Source organism: Chiloscyllium plagiosum, unplaced genomic scaffold (assembly GCF_037043375.1).
Source record: "Chiloscyllium plagiosum isolate Xiang-an unplaced genomic scaffold, Cpla_swu_hap1 HiC_scaffold_40, whole genome shotgun sequence".
Lineage (NCBI taxonomy): Eukaryota > Metazoa > Chordata > Chondrichthyes > Orectolobiformes > Hemiscylliidae > Chiloscyllium > Chiloscyllium plagiosum.
In genome coordinates this window covers 70,568,053-70,587,207 of record NW_028270178.1, presented here as the reverse complement: position 1 = coordinate 70,587,207, position 19,155 = coordinate 70,568,053, and positions in this window count along the sequence as shown.

Sequence of the window (19,155 nt, the reverse complement as noted above, 5' to 3'; positions counted from 1 at the left end):
TGTACAGTAAACATCACGGCCCGACATACATCCCACTGTACAGTAACCCTCACGGCCACACATACCTTTCTCTGTTCTGTAACTATCACACCCTGACGTACCTCCCAATGTACAGTAACCGTCACAGCCCGATATACTACCCTCTGTACAGTAAGCATCACGGTCCGACATACCTCCCATTCTCCAGTAACCATCTCGGCCCGACATACCTCCCACTGTAAGTACCCATCACGGGCCGACATACCTCCCATTGTACAGTAACCATCTCGGCCCGACATACCTCCCATTGTACAGTAACCATCTCGGCCCGACATACCTCCCACTATACAGTAACCATCACGGCCCGACATACCTCCCACTGTACAGTAACCATCACGGCCCGACATACCTCCCACTGTACAGAAACCGTCACGACCCGAATACCTCCCACTGTACAGTAACCATCACGGCCCAACATACCTCCCAGTGTAAAGTAATCTTCACGTTCCAACATACCTCCCACTGTACAGAAACCATTACGTCCCGACATATCTCCCACTGTACAGTAACCGTCACAGCCCGACATACGTTCCACTGTACAGTAACCAACATCACCCAACATACCTCCCACTGCACAGTAACCATCACGGCACAGACATACCTCCCACTGTACAGTAACCATCACGGCATGGACATACCTCCTACTGTACAGTAACCATCACGGCCCAACATACCTCCCACTGTACAGTAACCATCACAGACCGGCATACCTTCTTCTGTACAGGAACCATCACGACACGATATACCTCCCATTGTATATTAACCATCACGGCCCGACAGACCTCCCACTGTACATAAACCATCACGGCCCGACATACCTACCACTGTACAGTAACCATCACAGACATGCATACCTCCTTCTGTACAGTAACCATCACGACACGACATATGTCCTACTGTACATTGACCATCACGGCCCGACATACCACCCAGTGTACTGTAAGCATCACGGCCCAGACATTCCTCACACTGTTCTGTAACCATCATACCCCAATATACCTCCCACTGTACACTAACCATCACGGCGCGAAATACCTCCCACTGTACAGTAGTGGACAAGGCACGACTCGCCTCCCACTGTACAGTAACCATCACAGCCCGACATACCGCCCCACTGTACAGTAACCATCACGGCTCGACATACCGCCCACTGTACATTAACCATCACGGCCCAACTTACCTCCCACTGTACTGTAACCACAACAGCCCGATATACCTCCGACTGTACAGATACCATCACGGCACAACTTACCTCCCACTGTACAGTAACCATCACTGCCCAACTTACCTCCCAATGTACTGTAACCACAACAGCCCGATATACCTCCGACTGTACAGTAACCACCACGGCCCGACATACCTCCTACTGTAAAGTAACCATCACAGCCCGACATACCTCCCCACTGTACAGTAACCATCACGGCTCGACATACCGCCCACTGTACATTAACCATCACGGCCCAACATACCTCCCACTGTACACTAACCATCACGGCGCGAAATACCTCCCACTGTACAGTAATGGACAAGGCACGACACGCCTCCCACTGTACAGTAACCATCACAGCCTGACATACCTCCCACTGTACAGTAACCATCATGGCTCGACATACCTCCCACTGTACAATAACCATCACGGCCCAACTTACCTCCCACTGTACTGTAACCACAACAGCCCGATATACCTCCGACTGCACAGTAACCATCACGGCCCAACTTACCTCCCACTGTACAGTAACCATCACTGCCCAACTTACCTCCCACTGTACAGTAACCATCACTGCCCAACCTACCTCCCACTGTACTGTAACCACAACAGCCCGATATACCTCCGACTGTACAGTAACCACCACGGCCCGACATACCTCCTACTGTAAAGTAACCATCAAGGCCCGACATACCTCCCAATGTACAGTATCCGTCACAGCCTGACATACCGGCCTCTGTACAGTAAGCATCACTGTCCGACACACCTCCCACAGTACAGTAACTATCACGGCCCATACATACCACCCAAAGTACAGTAAACATCATGGCCCGCCATATATCCCACTGTACAGTAACCGACAAGGCCCGACATACCTGCCACTGTGCAGTAACCATCACGGCCCGTTATACCTTCCACTATAAGTAACCATCACGGCCCGATACACCTCCCACTGCACAGTAACCATCATGGCCCGACATACCTTCCAATGTACAATAACCATCACGGCCCGACATACCTCGCATTGTACAGTAACCATCACGGTCCGATCTACCACCCACTGTACACTAACCATCATGGCCCAACATACCTCCGACTGTGCAGCAACCATCACGGCACGACATACCTCCGACTGTACAGTAACCATCACGGCCCGACATGCCTCGCATTATACAATAACCATCACGGTCCGACATACCACTCAATGTACAGTAACCATCACGGTCCGACATACCACTCAATGTACAGTAACCATCACGGTCCGACATACCTCCCCCTGTACAGCAACCATCACGGCCCGACATACCTCCCCCTGTACAGCAACCATCACGGCCAGACATACCTCCCACTGTACAGTAACCATCACGGACCGACACACAACACACTACACTGATCATCACGGCCCAACATGCCTCCCAGTGTAAAGTAATCTTCACGTTCCAACATACCTCCCACTGTACAGTAACCATCACGGCCCATCATACCTCCCACCGTTCAGTAACCATTACTTCCCGACATATCTCCCACTGTACAGTAACCACCACGGCCCGACATACCTGGCATTATACAGAAACAATCACGTTCCGACATACCACTCAATGTACAGTAGCCATCACGGCCAGGCATACCTCCCACTGTACAGTAACCATCACGGTGCGACAAACCTCCCACTGTACAGCAACCATCACGGCACGACATACCTCCCACTGTACAGTAAACATCACGGCCCGACATACATCCCACTGTACAGTAACCCTCACGGCCACACATACCTTTCTCTGTTCTGTAACTATCACACCCTGACGTACATCCCAATGTACAGTAACCGTCACAGCCCGATATACCACCCTCTGTACAGTAAGCATCACGGTCCGACATACCTCCCATTCTCCAGTAACCATCTCGGCCCGACATACCTCCCACTGTAAGTAACCATCACGGGCCGACATACCTCCCATTGTACAGTAACCATCTCGGCCCGACATACCTCCCATTGTACAGTAACCATCTCGGCCCGACATACCTCCCACTATACAGTAACCATCACGGCTCGACATACCTCCCATTGTACAGTAACCATCTCGGCCCGACATACCTCCCACTGTACAGTAACCATCACGGCCCGACATACCTCCCACTGTACATTAAACATCACAGCGCGACATACCTCCCAATGTACAGTAACCATCACGACCCGTCATACCTCTCCTGTACGTTAAACATCACAGCCCGACATACCTCCCATTGTACAGTAACCATCACGGCCCGACATACCTCCCATTGTACAGTAACCATCACAGCCCGACATACCTCCCACCGTACAGTAACTGTCACGGCCCAACATAACCCCCACTGTACAGTAACCATCACACCCCAACATACGTCCCCCTGTACAGTAACCATCATGGCCCAATATACCACGCACTGTACCGTCACCATCACGGCATGACATACCTCCCACTGTACAGTAGCCATCACGGCCCAACATACCTCTCCTGTACGTTAAACATCACAGCCCGTCATACCTCCCATTGTACAGTAACCATCACGGCCCGACATACCTCCCATTGTACAGTAACCATCACAGCCCGACATACCTCCCACCGTACAGTAACTGTCACGGCCCAACATAACCCCCACTGTACAGTAACCATCACACCCCAACATACGTCCCCCTGTACAGTAACCATCATGGCCCAATATACCACCCACTGTACCGTCACCATCACGGCATGACATACCTCCCACTGTACAGTAGCCATCACGGCCCAACATACCTCCCACTGTACAGTAACCATCACGGCCCGACATACTACCCAATGTACAGTAACCATCACGGCCCAACATACCTCCCACTGTACATTAAACATCACGGTCCGACATACCTCCCACTGTACAGTAACCATCACGGACTGACATACCTCCCACTGCACAGTAACTGTCACGGCCCAACATAACCCCACTGTACAGTAACCATCACACCCCGACATATCTTCCCCTGTACAGTAACCATCACGGCCCAACATACCACCCACTGTACCGTCACCATCACGGCATGACATATCTCGCACTGTACAGTAACCATCACATCCCGACATACCTCCTTCTTTACAGTAACCATCATGGCCCAACATACCTCCCACTGTACAGAAACTATCGCGGCCCGAATGTCTCCCATTGTAAAGTAACCTTCACGTTCCAACATACCTCCCACTGTACAGTAACCATCACGGCCCAACATAGCTCCCACTGTACAGTAACCATCACGGCCTAACATACCTCCCACTGTGCAGTCACCATTACGTCCCGACATATCTCCCACCGTACAGTGAGCCTCTCAGCCCGACATACCTCCTTCTGTACAGTAACTATCATGGCCCAACATACCTCCCACTGTACAGAAACCGTCACGGCCCGAATACCTCCCAATATACAGTAACCATCACGGCCCGACATACCTCCCACTGTACAGTAACCATCACGGCCCGACATACCTCCCACTGTACAGAAACCGTTACGACCCGAATACCTCCCACTGTACAGTAACCATCACGGCCCAACATACCTCCCAGTGTAAAGTAATCTTCACGTTCCAACATACCTCCCACTGTACAGTAACTATTACGTCCCGACATATCTCCCACTGTACAGTAACCGTCACAGCCCGACATACGTTCCACTGTATGATACCCATCAAGAACAGCACGATGGCTCAGTGGATAGCACTGCTACCTCACAGCACCAATGTCCTGGGGTGACTGTCTGTGTGGAGTTTGCATGTACCCCCCTTGTCTGTGTGGTTTTCCTCCCACAGTCCAAAGATGTGCAGGTATTTGCATTGGCAATAATAAATTGACCATCGTGTGAGGTGCTTTAGTCAGTGGGAAATAGATTTGGGTGTATTACTTTTCGGAGGGTTGATGTGGACTCGTTGGACTGTAGGGAATCTAATCAAACTTCCAAGGTTCAAGTCAGGAATATGACGGAATAATTACTTGTCTGAATGAGTGCAGCTCCATCAGTACTCTAATATGGACTTATTCGTGACAGGCAGTTATGTGGGGAAGATCTTGTCTCACAAATTGATTGAATATTATGAGGAAGTGACAAAATTGATTGATGAGGGCATGGGGCTGGATGTTGGCCGTTTATATCTTTGATGTGTTTCCTTATGGCAGGCTCATACAGAAGGTGAAGGTAAATGGGATCAGCGGTCATTTAATAAGATGGATAGAGAAGTGCTTGCCCGTAGAAGACAGAGTAGTGGTGGAACAGTGTTTTTGTGACTGGAGACCTGTAAATAGATTGGTGGGGTTGCAGATTGTGAAGATGATTGCTAGAGAATACAGCAGGATGCAGGTCAGCTGCAGACTTGGACAGAGAAAACACAGATGTAACTTTATCTGGACAGGTGCGACGTGATGCATTTTGGAAGGTCTAATGTTGGGGAGAAGTATAAAGTGGATGGAAAAACTTCTGATTGCATCAACATCCGCAGGTGTCTATGTGTACAGTTCAAAGGTTCCTTGAAAGTGGTAACACGGGTGGATAGGGTGATCAAGAAGACTGACGGCAAAATTGCAGACATCCATCTGAGCATGCAGTATGAAAATTAGCAGGTCACATTGCAGCTGTACAGTAACTATTACGTCCCGACATATCTCCCACTGTACAGTAACCGTCACTTAGTTCGGGCACATTTAGAATATTGTGTACAAAACTGGTTGCCACACCAGCAGTACGATGTGGAGAGGGTATGGAAAGGTTACCAGCATGTTGGAGGGTATTAGCCAGAAGGAGAAATTGAACAAACATGGTTTGTATGCATCTGGGCATCATTGACTATGGGGCTACCTGATAGATATTTACAAAACTGTCAGAGGCATTGATAGAAGGACAGTTAGAGACTTTGTCCCAGAGTAGAAATATCAATTACTCAGGACCATAGGGTTTAGGTAAAAGGGAGAAAGTTCTGGGGATTTGATAAGCAAGTTTGTTTTTTTCCGGTTCCATACAGGTTGTGAAAGTGCCTGGAATGCACTGATAGAAGGGAAGAAGCTAATATAGCAAGGTTTAAGAGGTATCTTGTCACGGAGAAGATTACGTAGGGAACAGAATGACATAGAAGGTGATGGAGCAAAAACTTTTGTTTTAACTTTAGAAAGACATCATGTGTCAGTATGGGCTTGCTCAGCTGAAGGGCCTGTTCCTGTGCTAGACTGTTCTTTACAACAGAAATAGAGTGCAGGAGTGGCAAGATGTTGACTGAATAATGACTAATGATCAACAGCCACATTCTGCAGATCTCCCCTCATCAAGTTGCAGCTCTTTACCCTCCCCTCTACTGTGGGGAAACACAATATGGTGAATTTGACAATAAAGTCAGCGATAGTAACTGGTGACTCCATCTCGCCCCTCGCTTCTTCGGCCTTCTATCTTGGACACCAATATCTCGGGGTGCACTACGCAGACAGATGCTGCATGTAGTCCACACCCACCAATGCTGGCATCTGTCACATGCCAGCCTCAAAATGTATTGAGCATATTTCTGGCCAATTAACAGTACGCTTCTGTACTTCAATGCTGCAGCTCAGGGTGCACTGACAACTCTAATTGCAATACTGCTGCAAGGACACTGTGCTCAGGGACACACACACAGGTCATGGACTGTCTCTCTGGGTTGCTCACTCCGTGTTTGTATACACTCAATGCTGCTGCAAGGACACGAGGCTCAAGGACTCACACCCAGTTCATGGACTGTCCCTCTGGGCTTCTCACGCCGTGTTTGTACATACTCACTTTGAGCTGACTTGTATACTCACAGAATTATTTCCTTGTCTTACCCTGCCCTCAGCAGCGTTTCCCCTCAGCCAGAGCTACCAGGCTCATCCGCCTGCTTAATCGCCTTGGTGTTTAGCACAGACACAAAACCAGGAAACTTGGTATCATTGTCCACAGTCAGCCATGGTGCCCGACACAGTGAGTCAGGGGGAGAACGTAGAAGCGTGGGTTAGTAAATTTGCAGACGACACTAAGGTCGGTGGAGTTGTGGATAGAGATGAAGGATTTTGTAGGTTACAGAGAGACATAGAAAAGCTGCAGAGCTGGGCTGAGACGTGGCAAGTGGAGTTACTGCGGACAAGTGTGAGGTGATTCACTTTGGTCGGAGTAACCGGAAAGCAAAGTACTGGGCTAATGGTCAGATCCTTGGTAATGTACATGAGCAGAGATATCTCGGTGTCCATGTACACAGATCTTTGAAAGTTGCCACCCAGGTTGACAGGATTTTTGAGAAGTCATACAGTGTTTTAGCTTTTATTAATAGAGGGATCGAGTTCCGGAACCATGAGGTTCTGCTACAGCTGTACAAGCCTTTGGTGCGGCCGCACTTGGAGTATTGTGTACAGTTCTGGTCACCACATTATAAGAAGGATGTGGAAGCTTTGGAAAGAATGCAGAGGAGATTTACTTGCATGTTGCCTGGTGTGGAGGTAAGGTGTTACGAGGAAAGGCTGAGAGACTTAGGGCTGTTTTCGTTAGAGAGAAGAAGGTTGAGAGGTGACTTAATAGAGACATACAAGATAATCAGAGGGTTAGATAGGGTGGACAGGGAGAGTCTTTTTCCAAGTATGGTGACGGCGAACACGAGGGGCATAGCTTTAAATTGAGGGGTGATAGATACAGGACAGATGTCATAGGTAGTTTCTTTACTCAGTGAGTAGTAAGGGTATGGAATCATTTGCCTGTAACGTTATTAGATTCGCCAAATTTATGTACGTTTAAGTCGTCATTGGACAAGCACATGGATGAACATGGAATAGTGTAGGTTAGATGGACTTCAAATTGGTATTACAGGTTGGTGCAACATCGAGGGCCGAAGGGCCTTGTGTACTGTGCTGTAATATTCTTTGTTCCATGGTTCTCAGTCTGGGAGCTTAGACAAGGTCAGTCAGTCTGTCGTGCTTGTTAGGGTCAGGATCCTTCCGCTGTGAGGGGTTGAGGAGCTGAATGTTGGGAAAACTCCTTTCCCTCTTGGCGCTTTCTCTCCTATTATGGAATGGTTCCTTCTGGAATGTGAAAATTAGCAAGCGGTATTAAGGAGATGGAAAAGGTTGGTACAGCTGTGAGTGCTGGTAAAGCTGGGGGAATGGTGGCGAGGTGTCCTCAGTGAGTGAGTTGGAAGCACAGACACCAGGCAGAGTTGGGGAGAGGGATAGAGAAGAGGTTAGTGATCGACTTATAGAAGGTGATGCATTCAGTGAGAGGGGCAGAACATGAGGCCTTTGTGGGAAGTGGATGCAGTAACAGAGAGAGAGAGTGAGGGTGAGGCCACAAAGTGCAGATGGTGGCATTTACCCTGGTGGAGTGGGGAAGGTCACTGAACTCCTTCCTACACTGCTGGGCATTCACCCAGAAGGCTAGCACCTGACTGACCCAGGGGTCAGCCTCGGACCAAGTTGGCAGGTCTGGTGTCATGGCCTCCCCTGCCAGTCCTGGTGTAAGATAATGTCCCTCTCCTGCACCATGTCATCCACGGGAACCTCAGCGGCTTGGCCATAAAGTGGGGCTCCAGATTTACCGTGTCTACCATGTCCAGGGCAGTTTCGGATTCACACTCCAAGAGTGTAATGATTTTTTTAAAGATGGCCATTCTAACAGGGAGTCCGATGCATTCTGTGATACCCGGGCAGTGGGCAGTTGTTATGATGAAGGGGAAAAATCATCACGTTAGTGTCAGATGAGTGGAAGACCACCTGGGAAGGGAGGGTGGTTAATGAAGCAGATTGTGGTTGGTATCATAAGAATATGCACTTCACCTTGTGGAGAGAAACCCTCCATAAAACTCGACTAAAATGAAACTTGACCAAATCATAAGATGTTTTCAGCCTCTGGCTATTTAAAAATAGGGATGTAATATGAAATAATCGGAGCAACAAACTTGGAGCAGAGAACTATACAGATTAAAATCCTTAAAAAAGGGTAGCACAATGTTCCAGACTGTTAAAAGGAGCCGGGAAAATCCCCTGCCTTATAGTTACCTACATTATCCAATCCTCCCCGGATGCAAGGATGGTGCCTGAGGCCTGGAGAACGGCTAACACTGCAGCTTTGTTTCATGTGGAGCAAAGGACTAACTGATTAGGTCGCGGCTGGAATTCTGAGACAGTGGATAAATGGTCACTGAGGAAGTCCAAGGAATTCCAGGTCAGTCGGTCTGGAGTTGTTCAAGGAAGATTGTGTGTAATTAATCTGACTGTGTCGGTTTGAGGCACTAACCTGTAACTGCATGTGACTTATTTGGACTTAACGAGAGATCTCATGGCAGACTGTTTAAAAACAGAAACTATGGGCTCCAGGTGAATGAAGCAAATAACCCAGAGAAGTTTAAGGCAAGGCATTTGGGCACATCATAGTAGAGAGGAATGTACAATAAATGAGAGTATAGTCAGTGTGGGCAGATAAAATGAAGGAAGCTGGACAGATCAATAATCTTGTTCATGCAGCAATTGGCATTATTTCCTCTATCAGCCAAAATACAGAATTTCAGAGCAGGAAGCATATGCTGGAACTGTATAAATAATGAGTTCAGTCACAGCCTGGGGACTATGTGCAGTTCTGGTCACCCCATCAGGTGAAAGGATGTAATTGGACTGGAGAGGTACAGAGAAGATCCGTTACCCTGTGACAGTGGAAGTGCAGTTATGAGGAAAGATAGGAACAGAGGATGCTCAGAGATTTGGTTGGGGTGCACATATTGTCAGTGGCCTGGGTAGAAAGGGAGAGAACAGCTTGCTCCTGTTGTAGAATTGGGTTACCAGCGGTGAATATTAAATGCATTTTGTTGAAATATTAGCGAAGTGCTGAGGAAAATTGTTATTTCACCCAGAGTATGGTCGAGATCAGGGAGTCACACATGGAAGCGGAGTAGAGGCAGAAACTCTCAAATCATTTTAAAAAGGTGCCTGGATCTTCACCTGAAGTCCTATCGTCTCTGGGGAGACATAACTAGGGCTTCAAAAATAATATTGCATCTTGTCCAATGTAGACAGTGTGCAGAGTGGTTTCGTCTACACTGTGCTATTTTCTGCTGTTTTTAAGGGTCACCAATATCTGATGGGATTAATACGCAGTAATGAGGGGAGAAAGCAGGGAGGAGCAGTGTGTGAATTGATGAGCATCACAATTCCATCCCATCCTTTATACACAGTGTCCTTCACTTTGTTAACCTTTTTGTCCTTCCTGTGTAAATGGTAAACTCCTTTGTTATATCCAGTTCTGAGTCATTGTTACACTACAGCCACGTCTCCATAATGACAGCTCCATCTGACCTGATTCCTGCTATTTAAAGCTACAATTTCATTGCGCTTGTAGCAGCGTTAGGAAGGAATTCTGGGATGGCAGCAAGTGTAAGGTCTTGGATAGCTGTAGGATCCAGAGGCTGTTACAGAGATAGGAAGGTGTGTGAAGATTATGCGATATTACTGGGTTACGGATTGTTCTAGGGGCGGAAGGAGATCACAAAGACAAGAATAGGTTTAGGTTTTGGTTGAAGTGAAAATGGAGCTGGACCAGCCAGATCAATATTCTTGCTACAAGAGCCTTGTAGAGATACCCTCCCCGACACCTGATGAAAATGTTACCTGTACAATTTATCACATGACATAGCTCGCTCTGTCTTTGCACCAGAAATAAACATTCTGTCCACTGTGCCTACAAACTGCCAGTCTCTGAAACATCCTTCATGTTCCATCACCCTTCCCACTTCTGTAAACCCACTAGTTTCTGCAAACATTCCTATTTGTGTAAAGGTCTCCATGCCCTATGAAGCTCCCTGCTTCAAAAACCCTTTCCTCCTTATGCAGAAGGTCACACACAAACGGAGGATTGAGTTTTTGGAACCAGATAGTGATTAGTAAGAGACGTTCTGGCTGAAGAACATTGAGACCGAGAGTTTGAAGAAAACAGGAAAATAAGTTTGTATTTGTCATGCAGGAGATTGATAACAGGAGGGTAGACTGAGGGTACAGGACTATCCTTGGGAAAAGTTACAGAGACAGTGTTGGCGAAACTGGAGGAGGTTTCATAGTCTCGGGGATTTGTAGGTGTTAATGAACGTTAGAGATATGTGGAGCGTTTTTTCGTGAATGCAACGAGGCCAGTCAAGTGACCCTCATTAATACAGGCTCCCTGATTGGGACCGTTAACGTGCTCTAATCAGGGAATCCTGGCTCAGAAATACACAGAAGCATCAGGGGCTCTGTTCACGATAGGAGCCGGCTCTGAGCTCGCGTGGGTCAGTGCCAAGGATCATGCATGTACAAATAAAAGGGGATTTGGTAACAGGATGCCAGCCTCTGTGCAATTATTGCAGTTTTAACATGTGGTAAATATTACAGAGAGAGAGAGGATTGGAGGTGTTTCCACAGATCGTGATGAATTTAGAATCTGGAGGTTGCAGAGACAGTGAACTGTCAGGGCAGAAGGTGGTTACAGAATCGGGAGCACTATCGGTACGAGAGGATGTTACACAGCTGGTTAGGCATTGGAGTAGAGGACACAACAGGTAAAATTTAAGGCACTGAAGCAAAGAAAAGAGATGGGCAGGGTTATCAGTGCTGGAGAACGTTAGAGATATACCAAACACTGTAGTGGCTGGGGTTTATGGAGACACTGCGATCTGTCAGAGACTGAGGGGGTTAGTAACGCTGATTGTTGTATGGACTGGAGGAGATTGCGAAGATATGGTTTATATGGATCAGAGTAGTTGCAGAGAAGGAGAAAGCCGTAAAGACTTGAGAAATATTTTATAGAGACGAAAGGTTATCCAGAGAACCAAGGTTTATATGGCCTGTATGAAGTACAGAGATAAGGAGGGCTACATTGGCTGATAGAGGTTGCAGAGATTAGAATGTATAATACAGGATCAACGAGGTTACAAAGACGGGATATTTATGGATTTGAAGAATTCTCAAGACATCACACTGAATGACACAGACGCCTTATGGCACAGAAGGGCGTCATTAGACCAATCATGTTGACACCAGCTTTTCAACTGAACTCTTTGCTGAGTCATGATCTCCTCCTTCACTTAAATCCTCACATTATTTTTGTATCAAACATCATCTAATCCTCTGCTGAATGTTTTAGTCAAACATGCAGCTACAATGCATCTAAGTGCATCTTAACTACTTGCGAATATATTTTTTCAGATAGAAATCCTCTTTCTAATTTCGATGCAGCCTTACTCCAACGTTTAACGCGCTCATTATGAGGGGCACACAGGAAGATTCTGAGACAGCTCCATGGTGGCTCTTACTTTTCCCATAATTCCCCTCTGCTTTATCATCTCCCTCTGAACCTCCAGCATTCCTCCTGGTTACTAATTCGATTCTCCATCTGACAAAAATTCTATTGTTCTTCACTGTCACCGAGGGAACATTGGGGTTGTTTATCCTGCTGTTCCTATTTGAGGGACAGTTCCTCGACTGGACCCAAGCCATCTCCTCTTTGCAGGGAGCCCACGGTTCACTTTATCTTTTTCTAACCAAATTGGTGTTCCAGTCAAACCTTCCCAGCTTCATTCTTGCACCATTGAAGGCTGCTCTCAGTCAACTAATATTTCTCTCTCTCAGTTATTGTATATCATTCTCTCCCATCATCCTGAACTTTACAATAAAATGATCACAGTGACCCAAAATCGTTTCCCTACTGACACTGGATCCACTTGCCCCACTTTTTTCCAAGGACCAGTTCCAACAGTACATGCTCTTTTGGGCTGGATACATAATCCTGCAGTGAGCTCTCCTCCATGTAATCCAGGAATATTCTCCCCTCGTGATCCTGCACCACCAATAACGCAGTCAATATCTGGATAAATTAAGTTTCTCAATATAACTAATCTATCGCTCTCAAATAGCCCTGCATATTTATTCATTCCATCCTTTCCAATGGTTGATTGCTGACAGACTGTATCTCACAGCGTAATTGTACACTTTTTGTCCTGTAGCTCCAGCCAAATTAATTCTGTCCTTGGGCGAATCATCTTTCTCTTGGACTCCTTCACTAATGCTACTCTAAATCAATACTTCTACCTTCATGCTTTCCCTTCCCTTCTATCATTTTGGAATCCTTTAACCCCAGCAATATTTAACACACAGTCGTGCCATTCCTTGAGCCAGCCCTTGGTGATCAGTACATCAGATTTCCCACATCAGTCTGCATATGGAACTCCCCAAACTCCCAGTTTTCATATCCATGCAGAGAACCTCAGATTAAGGCTTCCGTTTTATACTCCATCTTCCACTAATTAACTTTGTGCGAGATATGCGGCTGTCCACCCCATCTCCGGCACTTTTATTTCCCTGCCCAGGAACAAAGACACGGAGGAGTCTGTCCAAAACTTTTTCATTCAACTTTGCAAAGTCGGGTGCAGTTCCCCGTGGGTACACACACATGTATAGTCATCTCCACGCATTATATACACGTATATGTGGGCTGGGTCTCCTACTGCTGTCTTGACCAATGAGTGCTAGGGTTCCCCACTGTTTTCCTTATTTGGGTTCTGGTGCCTGCGATTATTTTGTTATTCACTTGGCCAATCAGTGTTCGAGCTCCCCGTTCTTTCCTTACATGGATGATGTGGTGCAACTGTGGTTAAGGGCGGTCTCTCAACTATCGAGGAAAGCTGTTACAATTGTTTCATTCATAAAAACATGGGGGAGGTCCGGCAACAGTTTCAAGTGTCTGCTTGTGTTTACTATAAGGTAGAAAAGACTAAAATGCAGCTAACCGTTTAAAAATTACACTACCCCCTACAAATCCCCCGTGTCTTTTCTTACGGCCTGTAATTTTTAAACCGTAAGTTTCTTCTCCAGGGCGTTTAATAACTCCCGAACTTGTTCATCAAACTGCCCGTCTCTAATACTACCCCCGCCCAAGAGGGATTCACGTTGTTCCATCTCGAGATTCATTCGTTCAACCTGCCCATAGGGAACATCCCTCTTCGTAAGGGCAGTTTCGATCAGTCGTTGAGTTAATCCCCGGACGCAGGGAATAACACAACACCCAAGGGCAGTGAGTACCCCTGCCACCACTATACATGAGACAAGAAAGGGAACGACCACCCCCGTCCATTTACCGAACCAAGCTTCCAACCAGTCCGTGAGGCCAGAGTCGATGCCCGAGTTTTCGGCCAGTTCGTCTGCCAATGTGGTGAGTCCATCGAGGGCGCGGGTGATGGACCCATCAGGGGCTGCGTTGTTGGGGATGATAGTGCAGCACTGAGTGCCTATCATGACACAAACACCCCCCTTCTCTGCCAACATCATGTCTAAGGCCAACCTATTTTCCCACGCCATCCTACTAGTGGCGTCCAGTTGTTCTGCTATTCCTTTCACTGCATCCCGGGTATAATTAATGAACCTCTGCTGATTGTAGTAAATATAATTAATCCAATCCACGTTCTTATTGATGGTCACACCAGAACAGTGACGACTCAAAACCCGCCGCTATTTGGTTCCTAGCCTTGTATTCGTCAGGAACACCCTGGGGACCCCTATGGCATCTAAATATATGTTATCATCGAAAGAGGTCTCCAAAGCTCTCTCAGTTCTTCCTCTGGAACGGGGTTGCTCTTGTTTTTCGAATGCCAAGGTGAATGGGATGGCCAATTGAACGATTGCACAAGTGCCCGTCCATTTTCGGGGCAGGGTCGGTCGCAGAACCCTCCCACCACAGTACTACCAGAGGTCTGCCCTAGGCACATGAATGTGGGAGTAATTCCCGCCCCCGGTAGTTTCATTGACCAGCCGAATTGATCCGCTGCACTTGTCAAATGTCCCCACATCGTTGTCCCACTGTAGTCCCGTCTGAGAGACGCAGGCCTGGTGCGTACCCGTTACCCCTGAGAATGATGGCGGGCGGGGCGCCCCCTTAGACCTGACGGGGGGAAACTTCAAACTCAAGGGTCGACAAGTGAAGTCATTCCAGGCCTCTCGGTCCTGGTACAGCCTTATCATGCAGTCCAAGGCTCGTGGCTGTTTCTCCCATCCCAGCGGGAATGGGACCACCTGAGGGTTAGGGCGGGCAACGTGCATGCGTAGCAATCACTCTTTTTCATGCTCCTCACAGTATATTTGACCCATTCCATCCAGGCATTCGCCTCCCCGTATCCCGTTTCTGTTTCAAAGGTCTTTTCCAAATCAGTCACCTCAATTATTCTAATCTTTCCCTGCTCATCGGTGGCGGATGAGCCCCCAGACTCAGCTTCAATGACCGTGATATACGTGCAGCACAGCTGCACCCCCTCCTGTCCTGCCTGGCCCACAACTCTAATACACAGTATTGTTCCATTAAGGCTCGCCCCATTCTTTATGGTCAGATAGAGCGGTTTGCACTGATTCTGCCCACAATCCTGTCCAGGGGTGATGGGATCACGGACAACTGACACCATAGCCTGGACCCCGGGGGCTGGAGGCCTATGTATGCCTTCCCTACCATGCAATTGTAATACTAACGTCTGACCCTGGAACCTCCTTTCTCTCTCTAGGTTCCGTTTAGTTTGATTCAGTTCACTTTTCGTTCTACCGGGCACCAACCCACATAGGTCTAAGCTAAATGTCTGTGTTGGCTTGTTGGCAAGCACGAAGATGGAGAACCACTGACGGTACTCTACTTGTTTTTTTCCGGATGCCAAATTGGGTAACACGCACACTATGGCCCAACCCAAGGATAATGGCATAGCAAGTTAACAATACGATTGACCGCATTTTGTCGTGACATCTGTAGCCAGAGGGCACAGTTCCTTTAGACTCGGCAAAGTCCGATTAGTTTGTTCTCAGGGTCTCTGTTCCTTAGATGCCTTTGTCAGAGAGGTCCGTTCGTCCTCCGTCGGTTGTGGCACTGGTCCCTTGACTCGAGTGTAATGTGTCCAGCCCTTCTCGGCCGTACGGACAGCCGTTTCGGTAGTCAAAAGTACCAGGAAGGGACCGTCCCAAGTTGGTTCGAGGGTACGTTGCTTCCAGCTTTTAATCAGGACCCACTGACCCGGCTTGACGGTGTGCACCACAAACTCGAGGGGCGGCGTCTGTGCCAAAAGTCCCTGTTGGCGTAAACGAGATAGAGCAGACCCCAGACCCACCACATATTTGTGCACAAACATATCCCGAGACTCGAATACAGGAGGTTCCCCCTTTGGCCCATGGAACGGGAGGCCAAACAGCATTTCGAAAGGGGAGACGCCAAAATCTCGCCTTGGCTGGGTGCGAATTTGCAATGGGGCAAGGGGTAGGCATTTGGTCCAAGGCAGGTCGATTTCACTAGTGAGTTTGGTTAGCTGCTTTTTGATGGTCTGGTTCATTCTTTCGACCTTGCCCGAGGAGGGGGGAATGCCAGGGGGTGTGCAAATCCCAGTCAATCCCCATTGCTTGCACTATGTTCTGGAGGACGGTCGAGGTGAAGTGGCTCTCCTGGTCAGAGTCAATAGCGCAGGGTAGCCCAAATCGTGGGATGATTCGTTCGAGTAGAATTTTGCTAACCTGAGTTGCTGTTGCCGTGGCAGTGGGGAAAGCTTCCACCCATCCTGTCAGGTGATCTACTATTACAAATAGATGCTTCAGGCGACCTTTGCGGGTAGCTCAGTGTAATCTACCTGGACGTACTCAAACGGCCTATAGGCCGGACTCCTACCCCCTTGTCTTGCATGCTGCCGCAGCCCCCTTTTGTTAATCTTTCGACATGTTATGCAATCTCCTGTGACGTGCTTGGCTACCGTGTACAGACCAGCGTGAGCATATCGGCGCAGGAAGGCATCACACAGTGCCTGGGCACCCCCGTGACCCCCTTGGTGTAGACGGGCAATACTGTCCCGCGTCAACGGTCGATTTAGTAGCTGGCGATCCACTTCCCTTCCCTATCCTTTGTACCCCCCAGAGACGCAAGAAGAGTTTCTTCTTTGTCAGTAAACGTGGGCACTTCAGTAATTTCGGATATCTGGGGAATCCTTACCAGGCAGTTTATTACTTCCTTCCCCATCCCGGCCAATTTTGCCTGTTCACCTGCCAATTGATTCCCCAGGGTCTCTATTTTATCGTCTTTCTGGTGCCCTTTCACATGTACTACAGCAATCTCTTGTGGCAGTAACAAATCCTCCAAGATCATGGCTACTAGTTCCTCGTGGACCAACTCCTTTCCTCTATCATTCCCCTTTCCTTCCTGATCTTCCCAAAGGTGTGTACTACCCCAAAGGCATACTTAGAGTCAGTGTAGATTGTCCCGGCTATTCCCTTTAAATTCCTCAGAGCCCGGTGCAAGGCGTACAATTCGCACGTTTGTGCGGACCAGGTATTCGGTAGCCGTCCACTTTCCACTAATTCCCAACCAGTCTCACTAATGACTGCATAACCGTTGTGTCTTTTCCCATCTATCACTCGAGAGGACCCGTCAATGTACCACCGCCTTCCTGCATGTAAGGGGGTATCCCTCAGATCTTCCCTCACTTTACTCTGGTACTCTATTATGTCTGAACAGCAGTGTTCCAGTTCCTCCTCCCCTTCCCCTTTCCAAAGAAAGTCCGCGGGGTTCTGGCAGCCCCCGACTTCTATTCGGAGGTCTTCTCGGTCTAACAATATGGCTTCATATTTCAGAATTCTCGAGTCAGTGAGACACCTCCCGGCCTTCTGATTCAGGATAGTTATAACCTGGTGGGGAGTAGTGACAGTCAAGGGGGCCCCGAAAGTCAACTTCCTGCTTTCCTCTACCAGCTTTGCTGTGGCTGCCACCACTTGGACACACTCCGGCCACCCTCGGGAGACTGGATCCAGAATTTTTGACAGGAAAGCCACGGGCTTCCTTTCTCCCCCTCAATCCTGGGTCAATACTCCAAGAGCGGTTCCATTTCTGGAGTTCACAAAGAGACGAAATGTCTTACTAAAATCCGGCAAGCTTAAAACAGGTGTGGTCATCAATTTTTCTTTTAGAATTCCAATTAACTTTTTCTCCTCCTCCTCCCATTTTATTCTGTTGGGTGCCTCCTCAATGAGTTTTAGGTACAAGTCTTTAGTAAGGGGGGGGGGGAGCATAGTCGTCTATCCATAACCGACAATAGCCTAAGAGTCCCAAGAACTTCCGCAATCTCGCTTGGTCGTTGGGAGGCCTAGTTCGATTATTGCCCGCACTCTTTCCGGACTTATTCGTTTCTGTCCCTGGCTTATCAAGTGTCCCAGGTACTTAACCTCTTTCTCGACATATTGGAGCTTCTTCTGACTCACTCTTAACCCCTTCTCAGCTAGGTAATTTAACAGGGCATTAGTCCCAAGTAGGACGTCCTCCTCCACGGGTCCGGATAAAAGGAGATCGTCCACGTATTGTATAAGATTAAGGGCCGGGGATAAGGTTAGTCCCTCCAATAATTGTTCCAGAATCTGCCCGAACAGAGTCGGGGACTCAGTGAATCCTTGGGGGAGCACGGTCCACCTGTACTGCTGTTTTCTGCCAGTATCAGGATCCTCCCATTCAAAAGCAAAAAGATCCCTACTGTCCTTGTCCAGGGGACACGCCCAGAAAGCATCCTTTAAGTCTATAACACAAAACCAGCCGTGGTCCGGGGGTATTCGCCCCAGAATAGTGTATGGGTTCGGTACCACAGGGTGCCGTACTTGGACAATTTTATTTACTTCCCATAGGTCTTGGACCATCCGGTAGCTCCCATCCGACTTCCGGACCGGCAGGATGGGGGAATTGTATCGTGACATACAGGGCTCTACCAATCCATCTTTTATTAGGTCTACCATAACTGATTTCAGGCCCTGCCTCCCTTCCCAAGAGATGGGGTATTGGCGCACTCTGACGTCGGGGTACTGGGGCTTTAATTTTACCTCCATAGGTCGAATTGCGAGTCCCCCCCGGTTCCC